A 15,252-nucleotide genomic window follows, 5' to 3' on the forward strand; every position below is an offset into this window, starting at 1 on the left:
GTTCGGACCCCCGGCTACGTGCCCGGCCGGCTGGATCGAGACCACGGCAGGGTGAAAGCCGTTTAAGGTCCTTCCCCCGCAATGCCAACCGGGGCGCCGATCGCTGGTCCAACGAGGGACACCAAGAAGGGCCGCAACGACAAGCGCAGGCAAGCCAGACGCACGGCCCTGACCGGCGCAACTCGGTGCGGTGCTTCGGCTGCGGTCGCCATGGCCACTTCCGGCGTGACTGCCCCGACCTACCGCGCAACAGCAATGCAGCCTCGGGAAACGAGTACGGCCGGTGGCGTTGACCCCTGAACGCCTGCCGGCCGCGATGATCATGGACAACTCGGCAAAACTTCCATCGGTATGTCGAATTCAGCCTGACCTTGAGCTAATTGAGCCTCGTATGACAGTTACAGTGCTCGGAGTAGCTGTGGCAGCGCTGATTGATACCGGTGCGAGTCTGTCGCTTATTGGGGACTACCTGATTGAACGCTGCAAAGAGCAGAAAGCTAACCTGCGCGAGACTAACGTGCGCTTACAGCTAGCTTCAGGACCAGAAATGCTCGCGAGTCAAGCCGTGAGGTTACAGATCGGGTTCAACGAGAAAAAACGGCGTCAGCGCTTCGTTTGCTTATACCTGGTCTCACGGTACCGATTATTTTGGGGCGAGATTTCATTTTCGGGGAGAACCTGGTTCTGGACTTTCCGAACAAAGGCTACCGGTTGGGTAGTGACGCGCAACTGATTCCATTTACCAGACGAGAGGATTGTATCGTCAGTGTCGATAACGTTGGCGTTAGAACGCCTGCTTTGCGACTCCCATGTGCGGTAAGCGATTCTTTGCAGAAGTGTCCTGCTACGGACCAGCAAAAGCGGCGTCTCCAAAGACTCCTTGAGGAGTTTTCAACGATGTTCACGGAGAACCCCGGCAGAACCGGTGTCTTAAAGCACTCAATTGACACCGGGAATACACGGCCTCTACGCTGCAACCCTCGACCAATCAGCGTACACAAGCGAGCCCTGCTGGACAAGGCGCTCCAAGAGATGATCGACACGGGTGCAGTACGTGAGTCACAGAGCCCTTGGGCCTTCCCGATCGTCCTTGCCCCCAAGAAGGATGGAACGGCTCGGCTTTGCGTCGACTACCGGCGCCTGAATGCGGTAACCGTTCGTGACGCCTACCCGTACCCCTCGATTGAGTCGATCATGTACAACTTGGGAAACGCGAGTTTTTTCACGACTCTTGACTGCAGTCGCGGTTTCCTCCAGATAGAGGTCGAGCCCGCTGACATTGAGAAAACAGCATTCACATGCTACAGAGGGTTGTACGAGTTTGTGCGCATGCCTTTCGGCTTGAGCAACTCTCCTGCCACATTCCAGCGTCTTATGGACATTGTGCTTGGAGACGCACGGCACAACTACGCCATGGCATATATGGATGACGTAGTAGTCTTTTCACGCACGTTTGAAGAACATCTTGCGCACCTTCGGACTATTCTCGAACGCATGCAGAATGCTGGTTTGACAGTTCACCCGGGAAAAATGCAACTGGCAACATCTAAGATTAACCTGCTTGGTTTTGTAATCGACGATGGATCGCTTCGCCCTAATGAGGACAAGCTGAGGGCCATAACTGAGTTTCCTCCCCCACATGATGCAAAGAGTTTGCAGAGATTTCTTGGCATGGTTGGATTCTACCGCCAGTTTATTCCCCACTATGCAGAGATAATGCGGCCTCTGAACGAACTGCTGCGCAAAGGCGTCAAATGGCGTTGGACGGAGGCACAGCAAAATGCTTTCCTTCAACTGTCCAGAGCTATTGCTGAGACAGCATCTTTGAAGCTCCCAGACCTCAACCGTCCGTTTGTGCTGCAAACCGATGCGAGCGGCTACGGTTTAGGTGCTGTGCTGCTTCAAGACTTTGATGGTGTCTTACGACCCGTAGCGTTTGCTAGCCATACGTTGACAGCAGCACAGCGGAATTACAACGTTTGCGAGCTTGAGTGCCTAGCCATCATATTCGCCCTGCAGAAATTCAACATGTATCTTGATGGCGCGCGCTTTGTGATCCAGTCGGATAATGCCGCCTTGTCTTGGCTTCAGCGGCTGGAAAATCCGGCAGGACGATTAGCACGCTGGGCACTAACGCTTCAGAAATATGACTACACTATTGTGCACAAGCCAGGCTCACAAAACAAAGTTGCAGACGCTTTATCGCGCGCTCCGCTCGGCAAAGAGCACGTGCCCGAGGATGCCAATGTTGTGGCTGCGATAGATGCTGGCTCGCGCTGGGGTACTTGGATTAGCCGAGATGAGCTTCGTGCTGCACAGCAGAACGATGGACTTTGTCGCAGGGTCTCTGAGTGGTTATCTTCACGAGACCGACGTGGCAACAGAGACGCTGACATGGGTTTTGACTCGTACTTGCTGGCCGAAGATGGTCTGCTCCTCCGGTACATACCTCAGATCGACGACGAGGAGGGTGGCTCCACAGACACTCCATTTCGAGCCGTGATACCTCGCCGACTTCGCACGTCCTTCATTAGATACTACCATGACTCTGCTTTGGCTGGTCACAGTAGTGGCTGCAAGACTTTTGAAAAGTTAAGCCGTACTGCAACTTGGCCAGGAATTCGTCAGGACGTGCTGAGGTACGCTCGTTCATGCCCGGTTTGTCAGAAAGCCAAACCGCGCGGTGGTCAGCCCCCTGGTCTCATGCAGCCAGTCGTGAGTCGATCCCCATGGGAATGCGTTGCTGTCGACGTCATGGGCCCTTTCCCACGCAGTCCGCGTGGCAACCAGTACTTGTTGGTTGTCACGGATCACTTTAGCAAGTGGGTGGAGCTATTTGCATTACGGTCGCTGACGTCCAAAAGAGTCTGGTCGTGTCTGATGGAGACGTTCACACGCTTCGGATTTCCGGCGAAATTGATTAGCGACAACGCTACTTACTTTGCCAGCAAAGTGTTCCGAGAGTCATGTGCCGCATTGGGCATACAACACAAGCGGACGTCTCCCTATCACCCACAGGCAAACATCACAGAGCGGGTGAACCGAAACCTGAAATCAATGTTAATAGCTCACACCGAACGTCACCTTGACTGGGACGCAAAGCTCTCAGAGCTCGCGTTCGCAACTCGCACAACCGTTAACCGGTCTACAGGTTTTACGCCAGTTTGCCTTAATTTCGGTAAAGAGCTGACTTTCCCGCTGGAAAACACTTGCACGACCAACAACCGTGGCGCTGCTCGCTCATGCGGTCAGTTTGCAGGAAGCCTACGACGCAGACTCAGGGACATCGTTCGTGATGCCCGGGAGAGCTTGGACGCCGCACGGCTTCAGCAGGCTGAGCAGTACAATCGTGGCCACCGGGACGTGCAATTCGAAGTTGGAGATCTTGTACTCCGGCGGACACACCCACTTAGTGACGCCTCCAGAGGTTTCACAGCTTCCCTGGCGAACAGGTGGGATGGTCCGTATCGAGTGCGAGACAAGGTCTCACGCCTCACGTACACGCTCGTTCATTGTGAGTCTGGACGACCCGCTGGACCCGTTCATGTCACCAACCTCAAACGGTATTATGAATCGGATGACGAAGTTCTCTCGCAGGTGGAGAGTGATGCCGATCCGGGTTATAATTAAAAATAAACTTAATTCTGCGAGGACTCTTTTTGATGTTGGTGACGAAGACGAAGACGAAGACTTAGAAAATGCGCGTTGCATTAGGCTTTGACGAGAACTAGTTTCCGCACCATACAGATTGTGCGCGTAGTTCTGTGCGATATACACCGACAGTGTGCTCGCAAATTTAGCCAGTCTATTGCCGCGCCGAATGTACCGACGCTTTCTTGTAGAAGCCTCTCCAGAAGACAACTGTTGATTCTTTTTTTTTCTTTCGTTCTTTTCGAACCTTCGACATGTCTCGCTACCGCCTCAACCGTTGCCGGAGGTTCTCTCAACCCCTTCGATGAGCCACGTGGTTTTGGGGCCACCGCAACGCAGTGGGCAGCCAAGGACCCTCTACCGGCCCTAGCTACGCCGCCAGACGCAAGAACTACGACCACGGCGGGACCTGAGAGAGTCAGATCAGCAGCCCCGGCAGCGGCTACAACGACGGCCACGGGACAAAAAAATGGAGACCAGGACCGCTACGAAGGTCCACCAGAGCCCGACGTTACCAGCGACGGCTCCGGACGTGCCCACTCGTCCTTAAGCGGCGGACCAGCATCAGGGGTCTCTGGTGATGGTGCTCAACTCTGACAAGATGAACACCGAGAAGCTCTTCAATCTGCTCTGCCTGTATAACGATGTCGTCAAGATCAAGTTTTCGAAGAACAGAAACGGCTGTGTCATGGTGCAGATGGAGGACCACCTGACCAAGCAGAGAGCAGTGCGTCACCAAAACAACGCACAGGTACGAAAACCAGGCGTTCCTGAATGACGCGCAGTTGCCCTTCCAGCTTCCTGACGGCACGCTGTGTTTCAAGGACTTCATTGGCAACTGCAACGACCGCATCACCAATCCGGAGGCGGCCTCCACGAACCGCATCCGGCCGCCTGCATCGTGACAACCCCCTCCTCCTCTACCACCAACAACCAGAGAGAACAGCCACGGAGCCAGAGGACAGAGAACGGGGGAGGGGGGGGGGGGGGAGTTTGTGGGATTTGCGGCCCATCATCGGGCAAAAGAACCTGTGCTCCGCGCCCGGCGCGCAACGTGCGCGCGAGCCACGCTCGAAGCTCGGGGGGCTCGGCAGTCGGTTGGCTGCCGCCAGACAGTAAAGGTGTGTTTATGAGATCTGCCTCGTTGGTCCTTCTTGCGGGTGAGCAGTAGCACCGAACCCTACAATATATATATATATATATATATATATATATATATATATATATATATATATATAAAGTGACCAGACTCCATGACATTTAGCCTTGAGGTCTAGCCACTATTCTTTTAATCGAAGCCAATTACAGATCGGCGTCGTCACCGCAACCCTTGCGCAAGAAGCAGGCGACTTTCTCTCAGCATAAGCTGAGTTTAAGTTTACTCATAAAAACAAAAATCCCACTACTTCCGTCTACATAATAAATAATGAAAAAATAAACCTAGTTGAAATGTGATATACCTAGGTGTTATATTATCTAGTATTTTAACGTGAACGGGACACGTTTAAACGATAGCCCTTAAGGCTATACGCATGCTTAATTTTATACGAAGACATTTTGGACAGGCCTCGAGGCAAGTTAGAGAAACGTTATACATTACATATGCCCGCCCATGTATGGAAGACGCCCAGTTGTCTGGGATCCACACAAAAATTATTAAATGGACAAACTTGTAAAGGTACAAAATCAGTGCGCTAGATTTGTATTAAACCTTTACGAAGTTGGAGCGAGTGTCACTAACATGAAGGAGGACGTTGGGAGAAACTCAGTGAGCGTAGAAAGTTGTTCAGGTTGAAATTTCTAGATGTTACTTACAGCAATAGACTATTAATTAAAAGAGATACTTTTTTACATGAACCACTTTTTTTTGTGTCCGAAAGAGCAAAGCACCCCCCAAAAAATCAGACCGTACTCTTGCCGTACCGACACCTTCGCTTTTTCTTTCTTTCCAAAAACCATCGAAGAATGGAATGGGTTGCCGAAAGATCTGCTTGTGGCAACTTTGGTTTTTTAATTCTCCAATTGTGGAATGTTTTTTTTTAAATAAAAAGTAGGTTTTATTTTATTTTATTTTATTTTAGCACAATAAAAAAGTGCTTTTTTGTGTGTGTGCGTGTGTGTGTGTCTTACTTGTGTTCTAAAAATATTCATATGAAACCCTTCCCCTGCAATAATGCCTCACGGCGATGAAGGTCTTTTTCTGTAAATAAAAATAAATAAAACTAGGAAATTAAACGGGACATCGGCTTCTACCTCATTTACACGGCGAGCCTAAATAGACTGAGAGTATCGTCACTGAGAGCTTACGCCGCTTCTTGCTTCATAGTGCGTTTTTCGGCCTTTTTTATTGGCTGATGCCGGGATCCAGTGAGGAAAGCTGAAATCATAATAATTTTTTTTAATCATTGTAGATTAAAATATTTATCTTTTTTACTCATATATGTATTTTTCAACACAGCCGATTAATTGATAAATTGTCCTAACACTTTTGGTTGTTACACGGTTGTTTCTTTTTTTCACACCCAGGCTCGGGTGGGTTAACCTAATGGTGAACTTACACCAGCTCGCCTGCACCCTCACTGTGTTTGCGGAAGAAAGGGGCACTTTAAGTGTACAGTTTAATTAACGTCCATACAGAACAAAAACAGCTTGATTTTGTTTCAACTAGTTAAAATTCTTTAATGGACGCTCTTTTCGATTTGACTGCCCGAATTAGGACATAACGTCCCTGGCTTTATTCTTTTTTTTTTTTAATTCTGATTTTGGTACAGGAAGATGTCACGTCACTGACAAAGGAAGGAAGTCGAAAGTAAATCAAGCTCAACGCTCCGATTTGTTCAGGCGATCCCTTCTTTCGGCTCGTGTTCAACCTTATATAAATACTTCTAGCTTGGCAATTCTTTGATTTAATAAATACGAAGGAAAATTACATACAAAGCATAAAAATGATAATGAAAATAAACTTATGTCTTCGGGATTACATTTGCCGGTAAAGGTTTAATTTAAATCGTCATAGAAAAAAAAACTGGTCGGATTTAAATTACGTTTTAAATCATATTGACTTTTATTCTCCACCCTGCCGCAATTTTATTGACTGCGAAACAATATTGAAGCGTTCAGGGGTCGCCAATGTCTCAGTTTCTTAAGCCGTCTGTGAATATACAAGCATTAGACTTTATAACCCTCTGCTTTAATGTACCTCGCCAAGAACATTACCGGAAGGTATACTTCAGGGCCGTGTCTAGTGCCTCAACGTAAAAAAAAAAAAACTGTCCTTTTTTTTTTCTTTTTTGCAGTACGCTAAGTTGGGTTACGGTATTAACATCGACGAAAGAGCGCGCGAAAAATGAGAAGCAAACGTTTCATTTCCGAGTCACGTGTGTATATTTTTCACATTTTTTTTTCTAGCTTTCTTCTGTTTATATTTGGAAGTTCATTAGACTGAGGGGCATTATATAGGGTGGTTCAAGTCACCAGGCTCGATCTAAAATGGACCGAAAAAATCGACGCCTGCAAGTAGCAATCTAAACTTTTCGTCAAAGGCGTATTTCACAGGTCGGTTTTTTATTGTAAAATTACAAAGCGTACGTAGTTCTCTTTTAGTAAAAAAATAGGGCCAAGAAACTTGCCAGGGTCTACGACGGGCGGTGACCCAGACGACCAAGTCCAGTAGCGGGTTGTGTTTGGCGTTCGTATTGATAGATGGCGTCGGGAGCAGCGTCTGAAGATGCAGCCGACCGGCGAAAGAAAGCAGACGACACGCAGACGAAATCCGTTGGCAGCAAAAGCGCCACCGCTATGCAGACGAGTTTTTTTACTTTAAGTTTTGGTTTTATTATTTGCATTTATTTTTTAACCCAAGGTACATTTCAAAAAAGATTATATTCATTTTAAAAAACCACGGTGGTCGCGAGCCGTCGCAATAAGGAGGTAGCGCCATCTATCAATATGAACGCCAAACACACCCCGCTACTGGACCCCTGTCGTCTGCGTTACTGCCCGTCGTTAACCCTGGCAAGTTTCTTGGCCTTATTTTTTTACAGAAAGAGAGCTACGCTTTGTAATTTTACAAGAAAAAACCGACCTGTGAATTACACCTTTGACGAAAAGTTTAGATGGCTATGTGCAGGCGTCGATTTTTACGGTCCATTTTAGATCGAGCCTGGTGACTTGAACCACCATATATACTCCGAATATATCTTATTCATCGATGTCACAAGGATAAAAAAAGACAAGACAGGAAGAGAACATTTATAGAAATATATATAGAATGTGCCTCTGTTTTTTTCGCACTGTAGCATTAAACGTGGCCAATGTCCAGCATGTAATCTTGAAACCTCGGTTGAAGAGGAAGAAAATAATTCGAATGGGTCACAAAGGTCAAGGTTGAATTTTGACACTCACTTAATTTAATTGACTTTCATCGACTGATGTAGTATCTTCTCTCAATTTCGTTTCTGTCTTATATTTTACTAACAATTTTTTTTTCTGCCTCGCATTTTTCTTTTACCAAATCCAGCTGTGAAAAGAAAAAAAAGAATCCCGTTCATTTAAAATTAAGCAGAAACACTAAATAAACGTACGTGGAGTCGATTTCATCGCGACTTCGTTTAACGGGAACGATGTATCGTTAAAAAAATCTTGAGCCACCTTTTTATATATTTTTTTATTTTATCGTGGAAGAAGAATGCGGTGCAACGCGATGCGGGGTCATTAGTATTACTAATGAGTTTGGTTTCATCTTGGGAATTTTAGGCGGCGATCCGGGGGGGCCACCGATGTAACCGACGGCTAATTTGAATCTAAAATAAGCGCTACGTGTTTTCGTTTAATGGTCGACTAATTACTCAGCCATCCTGACACTCTCGTTTTTTTGTATTTTTTTGTGTTGTGTTATTTTTGTTATCTATCAAACAAGGACGTTCGATTTATGCCCACGGTGGAATGCTGCCGCTAACGGGAACGTAGCTTTTTACTTCTGTGTTCGTCGCTTTCACGGAGCTACATAGAGGCAGTAGGAGAAGCTGTATTGTCACTGAGATCTCAAGAAAGCCAGGGTGCGGCTAGGCTTCTTATTGCTTCAGGGTGAAAAAAAAAGAGACTGAAAAAATAAAATAACGGACAAATACACACACCGCTGTTTTATTTTACTTTTTATCCCGTCTCAGGTTTGTCTTTATTATGGAGTTAATAGACAAGCTTGCCTGCGAATCTGCACTTTCTTCGTCTCTTATTATCGAACCTCAGCCAATAAGTGTGCGGCATCAGCCAATAAGAAGACCGGAAGACGAATCACAGAGAGAAAGGCGTGATCGTTATATACGTAATAATAATATAATAATAGTAATAATAATTTTCATAGAGCTCCACCTTCGTGCTGCCAAAGAGAAAGGTAATTAAGACCTCTTTTTCGCATCTTTCTGCTTCGTCATACCAGCACCGATCAATAAAAAAAAAGTATTTTCGTTTTTCCGGTGTATACCAACCTTAGGGTACAAGGAGCTGCGCCAATATCTTGAGCTACGAGGCTTTGCCATCCGTATTCGCCATTTCGGTTCAACCATACAAAGGTAACTTGCTCGTGTTTTGAGTAAATCAACACAGGGGCAGTGAAATGCGAGTAGAAAAAGAAAGCCTATGCCAGAAATGCATGTTGCATGAAAGTGACTAAACCGAACCACTATTTATTTTTATCTTGTTTTTGGATGACTCGGTAAGAACTCGCCCCGTTGAGTACAAAAAGTGGAGCTCTCTTAAAGGGACGATAAGACACATCTGCATTAGAGAAAAAAACTCTTGTATACCGTTCATTTTGCCTTTAAAATAAAATATATCACATTTATGTTTCAATGCGACGCGCCGGAGAGCCATATGAGCAATTTCAAAATAAGGCTGAAGCCCCGCCTCCCTAGCCTTGGGCAGCCAAAAGATCTGTTGATGACGTCACGTACATCGACTGTCTTTTGTGTTTTTTAGCGTTTAACAATACTTGCGCAGCAAATGGTTTGGGTATTCGGGTTCAGGGGGTAAGAATACATAAGAATTCACTTCTGTCTATTTTTTCAAGAACCTCCCTCCGTAGCTTCCCTTTAAGCGAGGCTTGCAGTTGCTACATGGGCCTCAATCTTTTTTTTCGTGTTGTGTGCGTCAGGGTGATGCCATCTTCAGAGAAATCCAAGGTAAACATATTGACTAAGCTTGGAGCGGCAAAATGACCCAGGGCACTACACTCCATTCATCCTTAATCTTACGCGGGCAGCGAAGGTTACAGATTCGAGATGGCAGCTTTTAAACTTGGTTTAGCCGAGAGAGGGCTGACGCCGGGAAAAAAATATTTGCAAACAAGAAGCGGGTGCTAGCTCGCGCTTGAGCGTGTAGCCTACGCTACCCTTAAAGAAGAGCATGATGCAGTCATGGTTACATGCTTGAGCCGAAGAACGCAAGAAAAATGCTCTTTGTGGCACATCGAAAAGAATAGGGCTATAAGATCACCAAGTTGTACTCAACTTATAAATCGCGTCTGTAACTGAGTGCACATAGCTGTAAAAAGAAACCGGAGGCTTCAACTTTTTTATGTTAGCGCTGCCGATCCGAATGAGAGGCATTTGCAGAAAACATTTAGTCAAGTTGTTTTTCCCTACTACTTAGAGGGCTCGAAGAAGTCACTGAAACTATATTGTTGATCGTGTCATTAAAACTGTAATTTTCAGCAAACAACAAATGACAACACCGGCAAATAGTGGAGGCCAATTTTAACTCAAGATATATAAGCTCGTGCTCCTCTGAAGCATTCCTGAGTTTACAACACAGTGACCCTTCATCAACGCTGGATAAAGTGAGCGTTTGAAGACTATTAATTGGTCTAAATGTAACCAGACTTGCTAAACCTATCTGGTTATGCTGTTTGATTAGTATAGGGCTGGGAAACTGATCGATTAACCTACCGATTAATCAATAAATGCTTTAATCACAATTAATTATTTTTTACCGGTCAGTCGATGAAAGGTTTACGAACCAGAAATATGTAAAAATTCAACGCTTTCATCTGCAGACGTAGACAGCTGTATGAAGGGCACACTCTGGCTGCAATTTTAGCCTAAGTTATACAGTAGGGGCGAAATTTGTAACCCCAGACAGCTGTAGAAGGTTACACGTGTCCCGGTCAATTAAACGCCGTCCGATTAACCGCTTAGCGGAGCAGAGACTTTTGTGAAGAATCAAGGGAGTTCGATCTTGCCGGAGAATATGAACGAAGCTCTTTGCCTCTGCGGCTGAAGTAATAATCTGTGAGGGTGGGCATCTTTCATATATTCTCCACTACACATTGAGATTGATTCCAAATCAACATTATATGTTGCGTCGTTTGTCGCATAATTAAAAAAAGCAGTATATATATTTTTTTTTTTTTGCTCTTGCTCATATATTATGCATGGCAATGAACGAGACCGATTATTGGACTAATTCATCGGTAAACGTGTGACGATTAATCGGGATAAACGTCTTAATTGACGCCCAGCACTATCAATTAGGCGTTCAGAATCCGGGAAGAATATGTGTTAAAATTTTAGATTATATTTTTAAACAAAACCTTTACTAACCTCCGGAGCTACAAAGCATCCCATTTTGTCTCAATGACTTGTAAAATAAAATTTAAAAAATGTCGGTACTCAAAGCCTGAGCATAGTTGTTTCTTCACTCAAATCAGCGTTTGCTTAGATCTCTTCTGACGAAAACTTTTGCCTTTTTATCAGGAGCGTTTCTATACCTTTTCTACTTGCTCCTTGGTCGCCTTCTTATATATACTAATATGCTAGTATATTTACCGTTACATACACTAATATGCTAGTATATTTACAAAGGGTCGAGCTCGGAACTGGTAATGCTGAAGGCGAACAAACTGGTGATACAGTGCCAAATAAAAGCGAAACGAGACACACAGTAGAGAGGACGAGCGCTGAGTTTTTGTTTTCTCAATGGTCGTTCTGACTATTGTCTATTGTTTGCCCTTGTTTATTGCGTGCTCTATTACCAATTTGTAAGAATGAACCAATTCGCCTGCATCGCCACTTTGAGACCGAACACGTGTGCCCCAATCTAAATTCTAAACTATTGAAATACCCGCGGAGTTAATTTTTCTCAAATAATTCACTGATTGAAAGTGAGATGAAAAAAAAAGTAACCAGCTCCGTTTGACTTTTCCTGCAAGGTTATACCACATCCCTAGATCTTTAAAGCGTCATCTTGCAAAGTGGCAGTCGTATGCCTTACAAAACCGGCTGCAAATAATAAAAAAAAAAAAAGATTGTGACTCGTCGGGGCAGGGAATTCCGCGGAAAGAGATGACTGCTGCAGGTCTGGTCAATAATCCCGAGTGCAGTAGTATCATTTTACCCGCGCGATCCTAATTAAAACGAAATGCGAGGGGTTCTTTCGCGATGATTCGCGATCGGAAGACCATACTAATCCTGAGCGACTGCCCCGGATTATAAAGGAGTAAGGTGGACAGAGAAGATATCGGGGTTGTTCACGTTTGAGGCTTTCGGTTCGACGTAGTCGATGATAGATATGTTTTTTTAATTCAAATTATCTTCGAATGAGTCTTCTTTTTTAACGACACTGACTGGGACATCCATCGAGTCTTCATTAAGGCTGCAGGGGAAAGGAAATTTTTGCATGCGCAAATATGATACCCTCCATTGATTGTAATTCTCTTGATCGGACTCCATCCTGAATTCTCTCCAAATCTACTCTAAAAAAAAATGTGTATGTAATTTTTGGCAAAGCACTTGGAAGAGCCAATCGCTGCAGTCTACAGAGGGATCTCAGCGAGTGACAAGGCTGAAAATATGTTTAGACCTTAAAGGACGGTCAGCGATACGGCACTCAGCAACACGGTTCAAGATGTTGAGTGCCACGGCGAACACTGCATTCTTTTTAGGTCTAAACATTATCTCAACCTCGTCATTGGCCGAGTTTCCTGCGTAAATTGCAGCGATTGCATGACTTTCCCATGTGCTATGCAGGAAAGTAGACGTCGAAGACTGCTTGGTGTTGAGCAATTGTTTTTTCGCGCAATGCCAAAAAATGCAAAAAAAAAGAAAAGAAACTGGACGTTTACATTTGCTGCTTTTATATACCGTGCTTGTATTGCTGTTAAAAGGGATCCAACCAGTTTTTATGCCTCTCTTTGAGGTTCAACTCTGCATAGAGCCAGGAACCCAAAAGCAAAAAAGACTAAAACTTTTTTTTTTTTTTTTTGCATTCTTCATAAGTTACTTACGCTGAGACGATCCTGCGTCACGTAATACCGTAACCTGGAAATAGTTATGTACCTCTGCTGGGATTCGATGGGGTTAAAGAAAGCATGTTTAATGCATACATGACATCCTCCACATGCACACTAGACACTGCATTTCTTGAGAACATGTGAAAAAATAATTTAAAAAAATATTAATTAAATATACAAATAAACCAAGGGCCAACTTTTTAAAGTCGTTTTGTAGTTAGGCGTATATCTCGGCTGTATTATATTTTCTAGTCTATCATCCAATGTACGAAGATATAATTAAATGAGAATGGAAGCACAGTCTGAGTGGGATTATGACGGGAAAATTTCCCAAAGGCAAGGCAATATGAAAAGGAAAAGGAAGTAGCTGACTGCCATAATATTTTGCTATATAAATTATAAAGCAGGGGGTGCAAACCAAAAATGGTTTACATTTGTCTAAGTGCTCTTGTTCAAGTGGGAGTTTCAGTGCACGCGTGATGCGCCTGCTGTATTTCTGATTCGTGTTCTTTGCGTCTTTGCTTTTCTGTTTTGAGAGGCCTGAAACTTTACGGTGAAGAAGGACGCTCTCCTCTGGGCATTTCTTCAAACGAGGCACCGATCAAAAGAAGCACTTTTCGGCCAAATTGATTTCTCGGGGGTCGAAGCTTCAGCTTTTTATGTCTTGTTCTTGCAGAAGTGCCCTTTTAATTGCGTAGCCTACAGTTTGTTTATTCTCAGTTTTACTCTTGCGCTGAAGTTCTGCGTGATGCTGGAGTCTCGAAATCTTACAATGCTCTCGCGGGTGCCTTTTGTATATTATTGCCTGCTGTGGTTCGTGCTTGCCAAACATAAACGGAATGTTGATTAAGAAATTTTTTGTTTCCTTTCTTTTGTTTGTGTTGTGATTTTGGAAGTAGCATTTGGGTTAGGCGGCGATGTAAGCTTCGTGAAAATGATTTAAACAAGTAGAAAAGAAAAAAATAACTATCTTAAATGAAAAAAAAACTTTTTCCTTTAAAAAGTTTCTGGTTTGATTATAGTAAGCTCTTCTACAATTCATCAAGCGAAAGAGCCTGTATAAAATATATTGATAACTTTTTGATAGCTTATTAAAGCAATAAAACTTATCGACACAGTTCCATTTATTAATATGATTTTTTATTTGGTATGCTTTACGGACAGTATTAATGCTAGCTATGTAGCAAAACAAGTAGTATGCGCTTCTTTTCTTTTGATGTTTTATACTATTTCAGTTGTCCCTTTATCCGTGCAATATATGCACATGCCCATCAGGCGTGAGAGTACCTTTTGTTCGCGTTTTGTTTAGGAACAACTTCGGCACAAATGTCGCTGTAATATACAATTTCAGATTTCATTTAGTTTTAAGGTTGACTAGTTAAGTTTACTTGGAGGTTTGGTTAGTATTATTAGTAATAATACTAAAATATATTAGTAATATTGTCGCAGCCATGCTGGTATTGTTAGTAATAAGAAGCTTCCGTTAATCACACTCCACAAAACTACATGGGGTTGTGTTCCACTGTCAATAGTCCCGACATAGTTTGCTCCCGATTAAAAATGTACTATACACTTTATGCGAGAGTCGATAAAAAACTGAAGCTTGCTACAGTAAAAAACGTTTGAAAGGATGCCATTTAAAATGATTTCCCATTCAAAGCTTTATATAATCTCTGTATTGTTTCCAACTTGTTAAGAAATTCGATTACAATAGAGGAAAAATACTGCTTTTATTTCATCGCAGGGATGCAGAACCCCATGCGTTATAGAGTGAAGCTGTTTTGACCTTACTCACAGAGTTCTTGAAGACCAGAGTGAACCGAGCTCTCTTGTCGACCTCGCGTCTCGAATTGAGACCGGATGTCTTTTATTCGGAAGGGTTACAGCATTCCTGACAAAAGCAAAAAAAAACAAAAAATAAAATTGACAATAACTATAGGTCATACAATGGGGCGTGTCATCTACAAATGGTCATGCATGTGCCACAAGAAAAGAAAAAAGGAGTATTTTTTTAAGTGTTAAATTTACGGGGCGCTGATGACCGGCCGATTCGTCCCAAGTAGGAAATTAGGGCGATGAACGTTTTCTGCACTCGCATATTAGTTACGTGGCCTCAGGCTAGTGATCGATCATCAAGCCTGCGTCGGCAAATGTAAAAATGAAACGCGTGTAAAAAAAAATTAATACAAAAAAAAGATGGCGAGGTATGAGGGAACAAGCAAAAAGAATTACACAAACACCTTCATTTTTTTTTTTAAGTAGAGCCAGTAAGTACAGTACGCTGAGCGCATCGACACTCCCTTTCCCGGTTATCT

The 15,252-nt window shown here is 44.0% G+C and overlaps 1 pseudogene; it reads left to right on the forward strand.

Moving 5' to 3' along the window:
- Nucleotides 1-3,905: 3,905 nt before the first annotated feature.
- On the forward strand, nucleotides 3,906-4,541 carry LOC121836483 (annotated as a pseudogene).
- The last annotated feature ends 10,711 nt before the right edge of the window (nucleotides 4,542-15,252 follow it).

The sequence above is a fragment of the Ixodes scapularis genome, unplaced genomic scaffold, assembly GCF_016920785.2.
Source record: "Ixodes scapularis isolate PalLabHiFi unplaced genomic scaffold, ASM1692078v2 PGA_scaffold2__306_contigs__length_199485367, whole genome shotgun sequence".
NCBI classification, from domain to species: Eukaryota; Metazoa; Arthropoda; class Arachnida; order Ixodida; family Ixodidae; genus Ixodes; species Ixodes scapularis.